The sequence below is a fragment of the Thamnophis sirtalis genome, unplaced genomic scaffold, assembly GCF_051295495.1.
Source record: "Thamnophis sirtalis isolate CommonGarterSnake01/CBP01778 unplaced genomic scaffold, rThaSir2_p1.2 scaffold_4, whole genome shotgun sequence".
NCBI classification, from domain to species: domain Eukaryota; kingdom Metazoa; phylum Chordata; class Lepidosauria; order Squamata; family Natricidae; genus Thamnophis; species Thamnophis sirtalis.
Window position 1 is genome coordinate 15,897,882 of NW_028261384.1, and position 15,410 is coordinate 15,913,291.

The 15,410-nt window shown below is 40.4% G+C and overlaps 1 pseudogene; it reads right to left on the reverse strand.

Moving 5' to 3' along the window:
- Nucleotides 1-5,890: 5,890 nt before the first annotated feature.
- Nucleotides 5,891-6,194, reverse strand: LOC106543692 (histone H4-like; annotated as a pseudogene).
- Nucleotides 6,195-15,410: the final 9,216 nt, after the last annotated feature.

Genomic DNA, 15,410 nt, shown 5'->3' on the forward strand with positions numbered 1-15,410 from the left:
GCATGTATAGGGTGCATACCTTTTTCACTAGTGCACAACACTTAAAACAAGGCTTTTTTTGATGGGGGCAGCTACCTGCACACCTGCGAAGACAGCAACAGTTATAGAATGGAAGAGGTGCACAACTCAGCTGGGCTGTGGAACAGAGAGAGAGAGCCTGAAAATACAATATGTAGGACTAAATAGGGTGGGTGAATGGGGCCAGTCACTGCTTGGGGCTACCAGTTCAGGTGAACTGGTCCAAATCAGCAGCAGTAAATGTAGTAGTATGTAAATTTAACATACACAAACCCAAAAAAGCAATACTATGGATTGGCATGATCTGCTCAAAAATTTAGAAAAAGAACTGTGCATATTTGAAGAAGAATGTGTACAAAAAAGAAGCATACATGACTAGGAGACTGGAGGCTAAAACATATTAAAAATGGTTGTCTAGTTTAATGAAAAGAAGGACTAGGGGAGACATGACAGCAGTGCTCCAATATCTCAGGGGTTGCCACAAAGAAGAGGGAGTCAAGCTATTCTCCAAAGCGCCTGAGGGCAGGACAAGAAGCAATGAGTGGAAACTAATCAAGGAGAGAAGAGTGGTGTAGGGTTTCCTGCCTGGAGGTGAATGGCAGTTAAGTATAAGAAATTGAATCATGCCCTCAAGGTCCATGGAAAAATTGTCTTCTACATAACCAATTTATGGTGCCAAAAAAAGGTTGAGAACCAATTTTCTACAACCTAAGCCAAATTGGCTGCAGAAAGAACTCCAGGGATCTAGTTCAACATTGGGGGTTTATTTTCCCTTGAGGAAGAAGAAAAAAATTCATTTCTTATCCAACAAACATCTTGGATGAGAAACAAAAGTATTATTCTTCCTCAAGGAAAAAAGAATAGTCCAGGCACCTTTTGACAAAACACTTTTGAGACAACTATGACCTGGATGACTTTGAATCTCCATAGACTTTCAAGATGGTACTGATTTATAAGGAGGCATACAGCAGAAAAAAGTGGCAAGGTGAGTTAAGGACCAAATATAGAATATATGACTTGCAATCAAGAGACCCCAGGTTCAAATCCGACAAGAGCCGAGGTGGCGCGACAAGAGCCGAGGTAGCGCAATGGTTAGAGTGCAGTACTGCAGGCCCCTTCAGCTGACTGCTAGCTGCAGTTCGGCGGTTCAAATCTCACCAGTTCAAGGTTGACTCAGCCTTCCTTCCTTCTGAGAGGGGTAAAATGAGGACCCAGACTGTGGGGGCAATATGCTGACTCTGTAAACCACTTAGAGAGGGCTGAAAGCCCTATGAAGCGGTATATAAGTCTAACTGCTATTGCTATTGCAATTGCTAAATCCAAAAAATGGTATTAAAGAGTTGGGTAGGTCACGATGAGATGATCTGCTTGACATTTTTGGAAGAGGCACCTAACCATATAAGATGGTCCAAACATGGTGCTTTTCAGATGTGTAGACCTGGATCCCTGGAAATTTCCGTGCAGCCAACTTCCATTATGTTGAGGCGATATCTACCTGAGAGTTTCAAAATGCCAAAGCAACTTTTAAAACTCAGAAACATCTATCACAACTTTAAGGAGTCTACTCATCCAACCCTTCCAGATTTTTTCTCTCTCTCTCCCACAATACAAGTTAAGTTGTCAGTGTTGAAAATAGCTGCAACCTACATTGTCAAAGGGTATTAAAAACACAGCATTTGGATTGGCAAGTCAAAGCTTGCCCCTTGTGAAGTTGAATACATAGTGACATTGCCTCAGATTGTGTTGGAACTGAGTTTTCTAAGAGAGACCACTCACATCTCTCTCTTGTCAAAATAAACAGGAAAGTGTAAAAGGACAAACTGTCATGTTGAAACTGGAAGCATATAATTCCCTATGTACAAGAGCAAATTGTGTGAACTAAAGTGTATGTCACAAAAAAAAGAGTGGTAGGGGAAAGAGGTAAGCCTTGGGGCATTTTGATGTGGGAACATGTATTAAATAGAAACTGAGGTCATCACCAGAGGCAATAAATATGCTTAGAAGGGACAATGTAGATATTTGAAGGGCAACCTTGAAAACTGGAGTTAACTGACAAGATATGTTTTGTCAGAAAGGGTCTTAGCAAGTAGACAAGGGTGACATCTATAAGAAAAACAGGTCTTCTGGGGTCATCTACAAGGAGTAAAGCAGCATTCACAGGAACAAGCAAAAATAATCCTTAGCATTTGCATAGTCCATTTCAAGTATTCCTAGCAGTTTTATGATTATACAGACATCAGCTTATAACAGGGGTGTCAAACTCACATTGTCACGTTGTCATGTGACATATTGTGACCTTTTCCCCCCTTTGCTAAAATGAGGGTGGGCACAGCCAGTGCATGATGCATCCAGCCCATGGAACACACGTTTGACATGCCTGGCTTATAAATAATTTTCCTCCACCCATTTAGCCCAAACCAAAGCTTAACCTCCATCAACTCAAGCCTGCACGTCTATGTTGAAATAACATTTAAAAGGCTGCAACTTCAGTAATTAAATAATTTGGAGTTGGGCAGGAAGGAATTGCTGCAAAGATCAAAGATATAACTTTCCACTTTTTGCAGTGGGCTAGCAGAAAAATAAAGAGCACAGTACAAAACAGCAAATGGGAAGATGCAAACCAATATTGCAATCTCAGAAGAACTGGTGGTACATGAGATTTTGGTTATTTTTAATTTAGATTTTTTTAAAGGATATATATTTTATGGCATTCTGCACCTTAAATGCTTCCTGAACTCTGCCTTGCATAAGACATAAATGAACATATACCATATCAAGAATATCACACTGTTTGATAGAGTCATGTTCTACTTAAGTAGTGCTCATAAATCTGCTGCTGGATTATCTTTTCCCAGATTTTCTAGGATATTCTTTGTAATGTCTAAATATGGAAAAGTTCATTTAGGGCAATTAGTATTTCTTAAAGAAAAAAAGGTGGACAATTCCTATGTGAATTAGGCCATTCTTTATCGGTATTCATAAAAAAAATTACCCTGCACTTTCTCCACCAATTTTCAAATGATTTCAGAATTTGTTTTCAAAATCTCATTCAAAATGGGAATAAGGTAGCAAAAGAAAAACATTGAGCATAGAGAAGAAAATACTTGAGAAACATCACGACAGATGTAGCATAACATTGACCGATTATGAAAATGCTTTGCAGCTCATAATGAAAAATGTGGTGTTTTTTAATGCTAAACTTGACTGGTGGAACCGATTAAACCATTGCTTCTTTCACAAACTATTTTTATTTATTTATATTTCACATTTTAACCACCTATCTCCCTTAGATTCTGGATGGTGAGAAACAGGGAGGAGAAAGAGAACTAAAAAGAAATCAATGTTCATGTCTAGATTCTTCTAAGGATTTGCAGAAAATCACTCACCTTAGAATGTAAACAAGTTGAAATACTGCTGCTATCTAAAGACTATACTGTTAATTACAGCTACCAGAAGATAAATGGAATGTAAGCTGTTCTCATGACTATTAACATGCAACCATTAACCAGCACTGTGAGATTAGATTGAAGGTGAAGCAGACGCATAAGCAGAACAGGAAAAACCAGGAAACTTGTCTTAAGGAAGGTAGATAGGGAAGAACCAACTTGGAAACAAAATGTCACTTGAACCAGACAAAGGATGGTCCTCTTGAATATCAAGATACCAATCTCTATTCAAGACAATAGCAGCTGCTAGTCTTGGGGCTCAGCAAAGCAAGGGGTGGCATTCCCTTCACTTCTCTACCGGTTCGCAAATGTGAGCATACACACAGGGTCACTTTGCTTCCACCTCCACACATGCATTCAGCCTACTGTGCATGCACTTTTGGCAAAAAAGGGGGGACCAAAGTGGGATGCCATAGAGCCAGGGTGGGCAATTTCTACTACTACCAGACTGAACTGGGAGAATACCACCTCTGGATTTGGGAAATAAAAGGACCCTTGAAACCTGCACACTTTTTGAGTTGTGTTTGCATCCAAGGGAGGAACTTACAAGTTGTGATCATGTGAAATCTTCACTTAATAACCTGTGATCCTCTCTTAACAACAATAACCAGGACTGCCAGGATGACTGTTGCAAAGTGGTTCAGTCCCAAGACACTGTGTTTTACAACCTCATTGCTTAAAGGTGGATATGCCAAGCCCAATTATCATTGTTAATTGAGGATTATCTGTAGAAAACAGAATGTTGAACAGCACAGCCCATCCAGTAACATTCAAGGGTGGTAGAAGAGGCATCTCTATATTCAATAGCTCTGAAAACATCATCACAATCTTCTATATATATATATAAATAACTGTGTGTGAGTGTGTATGTTTCAACAAAATTCTGGAATGCCTTGAGCAATTTCAACCAAACTTGGTGCACAGATTTCTTACTCTCTGGAAAGAAATACTGCGGGGGTAAGACACCACTAACACCCCTCAGAGTGTTTGTTCTATTAAGATAAAGCCTGTTGTGCCTTAAAATGACTTATACTGTACTGCCTTAAATGGCTTCTACCGTACAGCACTGTAGCGTCACCTTGGTAATGGTTTCACAGTACTCCACAAGAGGACTCCCTCTGGTTATGGGGAAAAATCCGACATTAGAAATTGCACCAACACAATTGTGCAAGGAGGGTTGGGATAGATAAATACCCACCGGGTTATCAATGGTGGGTAATAAAATATCTGCAAATTAAAACCAAGCTCAGAAACTTATAACCCAATTCACAATATATATTCCGTACAATTGCAACTAATCTGGATACTGCAGCATAAGTTTAGGTGGGTTTAATATATGTTTTAGAAAATTTATGTACGTTTACTCAAGGATCTGCTTAACAATGCTCTTCTGAGTGGGTCATTTAGAAAACCAAAGAATTAAAAGGTTATGTGAATCATCCTATTGCTAAGCTTAACCCTCAAAGTTAATCTTCATAGTCTGCAATCTATAGGCCACAAGTATTCTTAGAAAACACCGGTAAATTGCAGTAAGGATATATTTTCCCACTGTGATTGGTGGTTAGCTAATATTTAGAATGTAATTATTTGCTTCCCTGCTAATGGCATGGGAACCAAGAGAAATGTCAGTGTGTAGGCAGGGACCCAATGATAGGTCATGCTAAAGACTGCAGTGGTAAGAGGTACACACAGGTGTGCATATACAGCTTCTGTGCACATTAAAGATGAAGCAGAGAAAATGTGCCAAAAATAACCATCATCTATTCAATATAATTCTTGCATCTTCTTGGATTTCACTGCTTCTTCAACCAGCAGAAACCTGTCAGCTAATATTCCAAGTCTGATGCAAAATTTTCCTCCCAGAATTTCATTGACTAGACTGACTGGGAAAACTGGTAAACATAGTCCCAAAATATTTGAATGGCATAAAGATGGAAAAATATGGACAAAGTTGTAATTCCTAGATAGGATATAAAATAATGTGCCAGACTCTGCTTAACCCTTTCAAGACTAACCAAGTTTATTGTGACATTAGCTTTTCTGCCAGACAAGTTACTTTAGCTGCCTTAACCAAAAGGAAGGATAGGAGCACATCTTGCATGCACAGAAACTGATTAGATACTTGATTATCTGCCATCAAATCAGTGACATCTCTACATGGTTTATTTTCTCCATGATGAACTGCTCCTAACGTGGTCTTTCAGATCTTCCAGCACTGTATTCATCAGCATTATAACTGACCCATCCATCTTGCTCCTGATTGTCCTTTTCTCCTCTTTCCTTCCCTCTTTTCCAGAATTAGAACTTTCTCAAGAGCTAGGTCTTGGCATACTGCGATCAAAGTAGGACAATCTGAGCCTGGCCATTCATATAATGAGTGAGAACTCTGATTTGACTTGTTGTAGAATTCAATGGAAAAGAAAAGCCTAGCTGCTGAAGTTGTAGAGAGTGAGGCCCTGGTTCTTCAAGGCGTAGACGATGTCCATGGCAGTGACCATCTTCCTCTTGGCATGCTCGGTATAGGTGACGGCATCATGAATCACATTCTCCAGGAAGACCTTCAGGATGCCATAAGATCAGGCCTGAAATATGCTTCATGCCTCCATGACAAGCCAGATGATAAATTGGTGACTTGGTGATACCCTGGATGTTATCACGAAGGAAGGACTTTCCAGGGCCTCTTGGTGTCTCCTTTTCCAAGCCTTTGCCTTCCTTTACCTGACCAGACATGACTGCAATGCCCTCCCTTCCTAGGCAGAATTAATACATCATAAGAATCTAACTACATTTGTTAGATGTTTGTTTTCTTGGACGTCCACAGCAATGACGTGCAGTGAGGTTCACGGCCGGTGAGACAAGCGGGCACCAGCCACCCCCGAAGCCCCAACATGTCCTGCTTTATGGCCGGAAGGCACGCCGGCACTTTAAAGTGCATGCCGTCGTGCCAGCCATACAGCGGGACCCGCTTTATGGCCGGAAGGCACACCAGCACTTTAAAGTGCATGCCGCCAGGCCGGCCATACAGCAGGACATGTCCCGGTCTATGGCGAGGTTGCGGCAGCATGGCTTTAAAAAATAAAAAATAAAGTGCCAGCCCGTATGCCAGCAGAAGTGGTTAAAACACACACACACACACACACACACACACACACACACAAACACACACACACACAATTACTTATAATAATACAAATTACAATTACTTACAAATAATTTTGAATTCCTCCCCCCTCCCTCCGACCCAGGACCCACATACCTTTTCCAGCTGTGTCACAGAGGATTTCAACTCTGCTCTTGTCTGCCATGATGAAAATGTAAAAAATGTAAAAAGAAACAGGCAAGGTCAGGCTGGGTTTGCTGCTGCCAGTGTCCCCAATGGATGACTCTGCTTAACTGTTTAATAAAAGCCTCTTTAAAAAGTGCCCTCTGCAGGAGGAGGCGAGAGAACCACGTGCCTCCTTTGAATAAGGATTTTTTCACCTTTTAACCCTTGCTTAACTCTGTTCAAGTGATCATAAAGATAGACTAAAGGAGGCACGTGGTTCTCTCGCCTCCTGCAGTTAAGCACTAAGCAGAGTCATCCACTGTGACTCTGGCAGCAACTACCTCAGCCGTTTTCCTTTTAAAATTGTTTTTCTTTTTCATGCCTCCCCTGCCTCCCCTGACTGGTCCACAGTGTATTTTCAGAAATCTTCTCCAACACCAAATGTTCAAAAATGTTGATACTGTTTCTGTTCTGCTTCTTCAAAGTCCAACTTTTGTTTCCACAGAGTTTCATGAAGAATACCATGTCTTGCATGATTCTGATCTTTATAACTATTGTCAAATCATGGCATTTTAAAGAGCTTACACTTCTGTTCTGTGACTTGTCAGGTATATTGACTATATTGGGTAGTAATGATATAGGAAGATGATCGCATTACAATGGCAAAGGCATCAATTTATAATGTGCAGGAGAAGGCAATTGTAAACCACTTTTCCTTTTTACCAGAAAAAGCACATGGATAGCAAAATGCTTAAACACCATTTTTAAGGGATCAGCTTCTGCCTGATAAGAAAGACCAGTGAACATAAAGCAGGAAGTGTGATATGTAGATTTAGATCCAATAGAAGCTACTCTTTGGGAACTCAAATGAAAAAACTGAGAGGGGTCTGTGTAGCTGTTCCTTCATCCTCAAAGTAACCCACTACCAATTATCATGGCTAGATGCTTCTTTCTGTCTATAGGTAATGCTGGCCCTTCTGGTTTATGAGGACATGTATCTTATTGGATGACTTTAGAAAGATCTAAAGGACATGTCAAAAGCTCTTTCTTGCTGAATCCCCTTTGTTTTGATTGGATGGTGGAATAATATAATATAACACAGACTTAAGCCACAGAGCCAACATGACACATTCTATCAGACTGACACCCAAAATCATACATTCTGTAGGGCAGCTTTGAGAGCTCATTGCCATAAGCAAATTGAACAAGTCTGCTATTACAACAAGAGAGAGATGGAGCCAGCCTTCCTACCCAAACTGCTTCAAGTCCATTACAGCAGGTGGAGATTGGGGAGGGGGAGAACATGCAAGAATTTAAACTTTGCTATAAATAGGGCTTGCATTTGATGCATAGCAGTAGCTGGAATTTTCATCATAGTTTCATTGGCTTGGCTACATTAAACTCTTTATTGGAGCTTTACGTTCTTGGATATCTATTTGTATCTATTTCTAATCTACCCTGTTTCCCTAAAAATAAGACCTCCCCGGATAATAAGCCCAATTGGGGTTTTGAGCACATGTACTAAAATAAGCCCTCCACTGAAAATAAGCCCTCTCCGAAAATATTGCAACACAGCAGCAGCCATGAGGTGACCATGCTCACCACCTCCTGCACTTCAGAAATAATAAGATTTCCACAAAAATAAGGCCAAGTGCTTATTTCAGGGGTCAAAAGAAAATAAGACAGTGTCTTATTTTTGGGAAAACATGGTAGCATTGTAGTCTTCAGAGAGGCAACACATGGTAGCAAAGTAGTCTTCAGAGAGGCAACACTTTTATTAAGGCAATATAGGTTACTGCAAATTACTGCAAAGCTTAAGATTTCCAAGCTAGTAAGCAGTACTACAGTACTAGAGCTCTTTTTTGCTATGTTGTATGATTACATGCTTTGGCCTACAGAACCAGTGGTTCTCGGATGAATATCGCCCTTCCTTGTTCCAGGTGACTCCACTACCCAATTCCCTTTACCTAATGGATCTTTAGAAAGTAATAACTGATGATTATACAGGTAACAGTTTTAGCATTGCTGCTCCCTTCCAATATAACCCTATATTACCTATAATAATAGCTGAAATTCTACCTCAGAACAATAATGAACAATAATGGCTGAATTTCTACCTAAGAAAATTGGATATCCACATAGGACAACAAACGTCTTCTAATCATAAGAAGTATTGAATCGTTCTAAACAGAGCCACAGAGACTTAGTAGCACATGATTTTTCCCTTCTCTGCTGTTTAAACTAATTAACTATTGCAAATTTAAGTTCCTTCACACATTTAAGAAACCAGCTGTCTTCTTCTCCATTGCTTCATAGGTGAAGCTCATGTTCTAGTACCAGGGTGCCAAACTCAAGACATGGGAGCCAGGTGCTTAGATCTGACCTGTGGGCCCCCTGGAAACAGTGAAGGACTTGGCCACAGTGCCTCTGCCAGCCGAAACACAGCCCAGAAGCCCATATTTGCTGGCAGAGCACTTGGGCCACCACAGGCTCCCTGGACATGAGTGACATTGAGCTGGCCATGCCCACCATGCCCCCCCCCCCGAGGTAAAACACAATCCTGACACAGCCCTCAATGAAATTGAGTTTGAAAATTTCCTGTTCTAGTAAGTTCAACCTGCATTTGTGGAAAAGACTGTTTTCCGTGAGCCCTGCTTTCACTGCTTGCATTTCGCTCAGCGCCCAAATTCTCATTTCCTTCTTGCGAAAGGTCTTTGAATGCAGTTTTGCTACATTAAGCTCTGGATTTGCTGGGATCACACATTTCAGAAGGAATGCTGATCTGTCTCCATAGTTAGCAGAAGCTTTGGAGACTCCTGGGTTATTAGTTTCAGAAATCTACTTTCTCTTTACAACTGCAAATTGGGAGAGCTATTATGTACTAGAAGTACATAATAAATAATAATCATGAATCATAATCTTGTTGGCAAAAGGATATTGGAAATGTTTTTGCTTTTTTTGGGGGGGGGGAGGAAAGCTATTTGTTGATTCACTTGGAGAGGCAAAAAGTGTAAAAATAGATATATTGAAGTAGAGAAGATTAGTACAGGGCGGGGCATAACCTTTTCCTAGGGGGTCACAGCAACACTTGTAATAACAACACAAATAATTCATACACCATTCGAAAGCCCATCAAAAACTGAGTTTATTGACACGATTTAATAGTCAGTATGACCACCATTAGCCCTTCGAACAGCATTCAAACGAGGTGGATAAGAACACAACAAATCTTCAAACAGTTCCGTTCGATTTTCCAGATTTTTCAACACAGTTTCCAAATTCATTCTCAAAGTTTCAACCGAATATCGATTTTGACCTTGCTCCTGAATCATCAGAGCTTCCACTTCATCCTTAATTATGGCCCCAATGTTCTCTGCCGGATTGAGATCTGGCGAATTTCCCGGCCAGACGTCATTGCCCCAAAATTCGACATTGTTTTCCTTTAACAATTGCTGAGTCGCATTTGCACGCATGCAAGGAGCTTTGTCATGAAGAAAGACAGCCTCACCAACCACCAAGACATTGTCTGGATCACTGAGAAATGGAATGACATTCTCCAATAAAATTTTCTCACGGAAATAACTGCCATCCCAGGATTCCCCTTTATCCTTCAAAACCCAATGCAGTTTCTTGGCTGTGAAAATGACGAAAATCCCGATGCAAGTCGAAAGGCAATGCATTTTATTCTGTCAATGATCCTTTGTTCTTCCGAATCGAATTTTCCAGCCATTCTTAAAGCAAATTTAACATTTAATAGCTCATTCAATTCAGTTTTTTATGGGCTTTAAAATGAGGTGTCGCGGAAGTTGTAAACTGCTGTCGATCTTGCTGTGACCCCCTAGGAAAAGGTTATGCCCCGCCCTGTACTGATTGGTTAATTTTTCAATAGCTCAATTCCTGATTAGTTCAGATAAATTGAATAAGATTTGACCTCCAGATGTCCAAGAATGCAGTTAATAATACAACATTTATGATCTAGCAATAGCAATAGCAGTTAGACTTATATACCACTTCATAGGGCTTTCAGCCCTCTCTAAGCGGTTTACAGAGTCAGCATATTGCCCCCAACAACAATCCGGGTCCTCATTTTACCCACCACAGAAGGATGGAAGGCTGAGTCAACACTGAGCCGGTGAGATTTGAACCGCCGAACTGCAGAACTGCAGTCAGCTGAAGTAGCCCGCAGTGCTGCATTTAACCACTGTGCCACCTCGGCTCGGTATAGTGAAGACAGCATAGGGCCTTGATGGTGAACCTATGGCATGCAGAGGGCATGTGCACTATAGCCAGCTGCTCTGCTGGTTTCTGGCATGCACATGTGTGCCAGCCAGCTGACCTTCATGCACAGGGAGTGCCAAAATCCCAAAGACCAGTTGGCTGATGCACATGTGTGCACATGCATACACTAGCCAGCTGGACTTTGGGTTTCCGGTGCATGCGCATGCATTCCAGCTTGGGCACTCGGTGCCAAAAAAGTTCACCACCACTGGCATAAGGAATAATGTTTTGTTGTGGAGTTCACTCAGAATTATTTACAATTTATTTGTTATCATTTATTTATTAAACAAATTTATATGGCTACCAAAGTCACACATATGCGATTCTAGGTAGCTTACAAAATTGAAAAAATCTATTTACTTTTCTCTTGCTGTTTAAATAAATAAAATCTGTCCTCTTCCCTAATTCATGTCTGCCTGATCTGAAAAAAATATATTTCTATTTCTTCTACTGCAACTTTCTTCTGGTTGTTTGAATCATGATAGCATGTAAGCCATCAATATTTGTATAATTTCTTTAGGGTGCTGGATGCGTGAATCAAATAATATCAACAATGATGCAAGCTGACCACAGTGCTGATAACAAAAAATGGACAGAGCCTTCAGCTCATCATCAAGAGAAGACAAGACAAGAAGCAATGGATGGAAACTGAACGAAGAGAGAAGTAACATAGACTTAAGGAGAAATTTCCTGACAGTGAGAACAATTAACCAATGGAATGACTTGCCTTGAGAAGTTGTAGGTGCTCCAACACTAAAGTTTTTTAAAAGACTGGACGACATTTGTCTAAAATAGTATAGAGCAGGAATGTCAAATTCAAGGACCGGGCCCAGATCTGGCCCTCAGGGTGGTTAGATCGGGCTGTTGGGGCTGCCCTGGAAGCAGTGAAGGACTGGCCCATGTTGCCTCTGCCAGCACAAACGAAGCTAGGGAGGGCTACGTGCTGCCCTCCTGAATGTTGTTTTCACTGGCAGAGGGTTGAGGAGGCCATCACAGTCTAAAACAGAGCTTAGGAGAGCTGCAGGAGGCCCTCCCTAGCTTCGTTTTTGCTGGCAGAGGGTCGCAGGAGGCCATTACAGCCGAAAACAGAGCTTGGGAGCCCATTTTCACTGGCAAAGCACTCAGGCTACCACAGGCACACACACACACCGACATACACACCCTAGCCACACACCCCACCTGCCAATATCAAACACAACCCTGATGCGACCCTCAATGAAATTGAGTTTGACACCCCTGGTATAGAGTCTCCTGCTTGAGCAGGGGGTTGGACTAGAAGACCTCCAAGCTCCCTTCCAATTCTGTTGTTCTGTATTCTGTTAGAGGCTCAACTTGACACTTTGGGCCACATCCAACAGGCACCCAGAAGGATTAATTAAACACAGTAAATATTTCCTTTTAGGCAATTTTCTCAGCCCATGCATTTAAGTTTCTTTTCCGATCCTTGGTGAAGCAGAGAAATCTCACAAAGAAGCCAAAATCCATAACAGGGAGAAATCTGCTGAATTGAGGCCAAGACATCAACAGCTACTACTGACAGAATAAAAGCTGGGCAGATGTTTTATTTATAGAGTTGTGTACTAAAGCAATGAGGCTAAATTACTGAACTTTTAGAGAAGTTATAAAACCAGAGATAAAAATTGCTCTCAGCAATTACATGCAGTTATGCATGGTTATTAAAATTTCACTGTACAGAGGCTGGAAATGCCCAATTGCAATATGCTGGATTAAAAAAAAGTTTCCAAGGCAACAGCAACATCTTCAGACAGCAAGATGACATCCCTGACAGTTATATCAAGCTATGACCCATTCTACTTATTATACCTGGCAAGTTCTGAAGAGCAGTGGAAAAATGCTTTGTCTGGATGACATTTATATACCAATTCTCCCAAAACCAATGCCCTGTTTAGGAGATGCAACAAGGAGCAATTATATTTGACTAACATACCAATATGCTTTCCACATCAAAATTGACAGAGACAACTGATAGAATAATTGTTTTCTTTTTCAAAATGCAAAACTTTTCAAAATCTCACTATCTTAAGCTAAAAAAAATATATTTCAGAAAATTCATCTTTTCCCACAAATTAAAAATACCTTTTGAACAGACCTCTCAGATGGATTTCAGATTCACTCACAGTTCCAGAACTAGACTCTTCGTTTCTAGTCTAAAATGGTATTAAGTAGTAATAAAATACAGATTTTAAAATGAATTCTTAAAAAAATTAAAACATTTTTTTTTTAATTCCCTTTCAAAGTTTTGGGGCATCATCCCAGACAAATTAATTAGAAAAACACTATATTGAAATAAAGACCCAATGATATAAAAACACTATATGGATATAAAGTAAAGATAAAGGTTCCCCTTGCATGTGCTAGTCATTCCCGACTCTAGGGGGCACTTCTTATCTCTGTTTCAAACCCAAAGAGCCAGCGCTGTCCGAAAATGTTTCCGTGGTCATGTGGCCAGCATGACTAAACACTGAAGGGGCATGGAATGCTGTTACCTTCCCACCAAAGGTGGTTTCTATTTTTCTACTTATATTTTTACATGCTTTTGAACTGTTAGGTTGGCAGAAACTGGGACAAGTAACGGGAGCTCACTCTGTTACCAGCGCTAGGGATATGAACCACCGAACTGACAACCTTTCTGATCAACAAGCTCAGCTTCTTAGCCAATGAGCCACCATGTCCCTTCTAAAAAATGGTATTAAATATTAATAAAAACACAGCTTTTAAAATGAATTCTTTAAAAACATTAAAACTTTTTTAAAAATTCCCTTTCAAAGTTTTGGGGCATCATCCCAGACAAATTAATTAGAAAAACACTATATTGAAATAAAGACCCAATGATATAAAAACACTATATGGGTATAAAATATGGGAATAAAAACCCCACTGCTGATTCCTACCTTGCCACAGTTAGTTCAAAGCACTGACCTGCCCATTTGTATCACCTTCCCCATAAGGATATAACCATGTGCCGGGGGGTGGTGGTGGAATGCAGCTGTTTTGCATAAGCCCCCCAAAAGGGATTTTTCTATTGACAATCAGCCTTATGGGGATATTGTCTGGGGAAATTTCACAACATTACATCTTTCTGAAAGAATGCTGTGAAATCTTCCAGGTCTTTAGCCTCAGAGGGAAAACAGCTGTCAGGCTGGATTTCTCTTAGATGGTCATCCTGCAAAGATGTTATTCCCCAGTGTTATTCCAGGTTTCCTTATTCCAGGTCAAATGAAGATGTAGGAGATGGGGAGGAAGAGAAGCCTCGATTGGACCCGACTTTGACAGACTGCCCCTTGAATCGCTGTCTACACCTATTGGAATCTCCATGGCAAAAGTTCTCTTGTTTATCAATGATGGAGATATTTTATCATGAAAAGATATTAGTAGCTCAGGGTTGAACTGTGGGGTCCCTAGGACTCTCTAAGATGGATTGCTTTCTTGTAGATGTTTCATTACCCAACCAGGTAGCATAATCCATGCTAGAATGGAATGGGGTTTTCTCTCTTATTATATACAAATAACTTACCCTGTCAGTGTTAGTGGGAGTGCTCTTGGTGGTTCCTTGATTAATATCCTAATCAAGGAACTACAAAATCAAACAGTAAATAACAGCCTAATCAAAGCACCATCAAGAACACTCTCACCAACACTATATATTCTATATATATATATATAAAAGACAAGTACCACTCACTCATCAAAAATCTCCAGAACTGTAAAGCTTACAAATTTGAAATTTGGCATGTATATTCCTCTTGGCTTCTAGGTGTTCGTTTAAAAAGGATTTTTCAAAATAACCATCAGACCATTAGTATTTCTTATACAGTAATTAACACACTCTGCTGCTAAGGAGTTCTACTTCCCCTCCCCACCTGAAAAGAACTCTGTTCAAACTGCCAGTTGTCTCATATTCTGTTACCTCAGTTCAAACTGGCAGATGTTCCACTCCCCAGTGGTGTGAGGCTTCTTACAGTACTAAATATTGGGACCTCACCAAAATGTCTACCTATTGTACTGCTTCCAGACTCAAGGCAGCAGGAGCAAAATTCCCTTATGTGTTTCAATCACCGACCACCACTGAGCCAACATATTGTAAACAAATTTATCCTGCATAGCCTGATCACATAGTTTCATCACGAAGCACAGGTATCCAGCTACTAGTAATATATACAACACTTGGAAATATATATACAACAGACGGAAAAACCCATGTTCTTACCTAGAACTGTTGATAGTTGGCGATTAAACTATCTGCAAGAAAACAACCAAGCTCAGAGAGCATCAAAGATCTCACAGTTTCTGCATCATCTTTGATGGAGAACCTTTGCAATATTTTCTACTCTCCCTTGTTCAATCTATAAATCAGGGAGCTTCTCTGTCTTGAAACAAGAGCA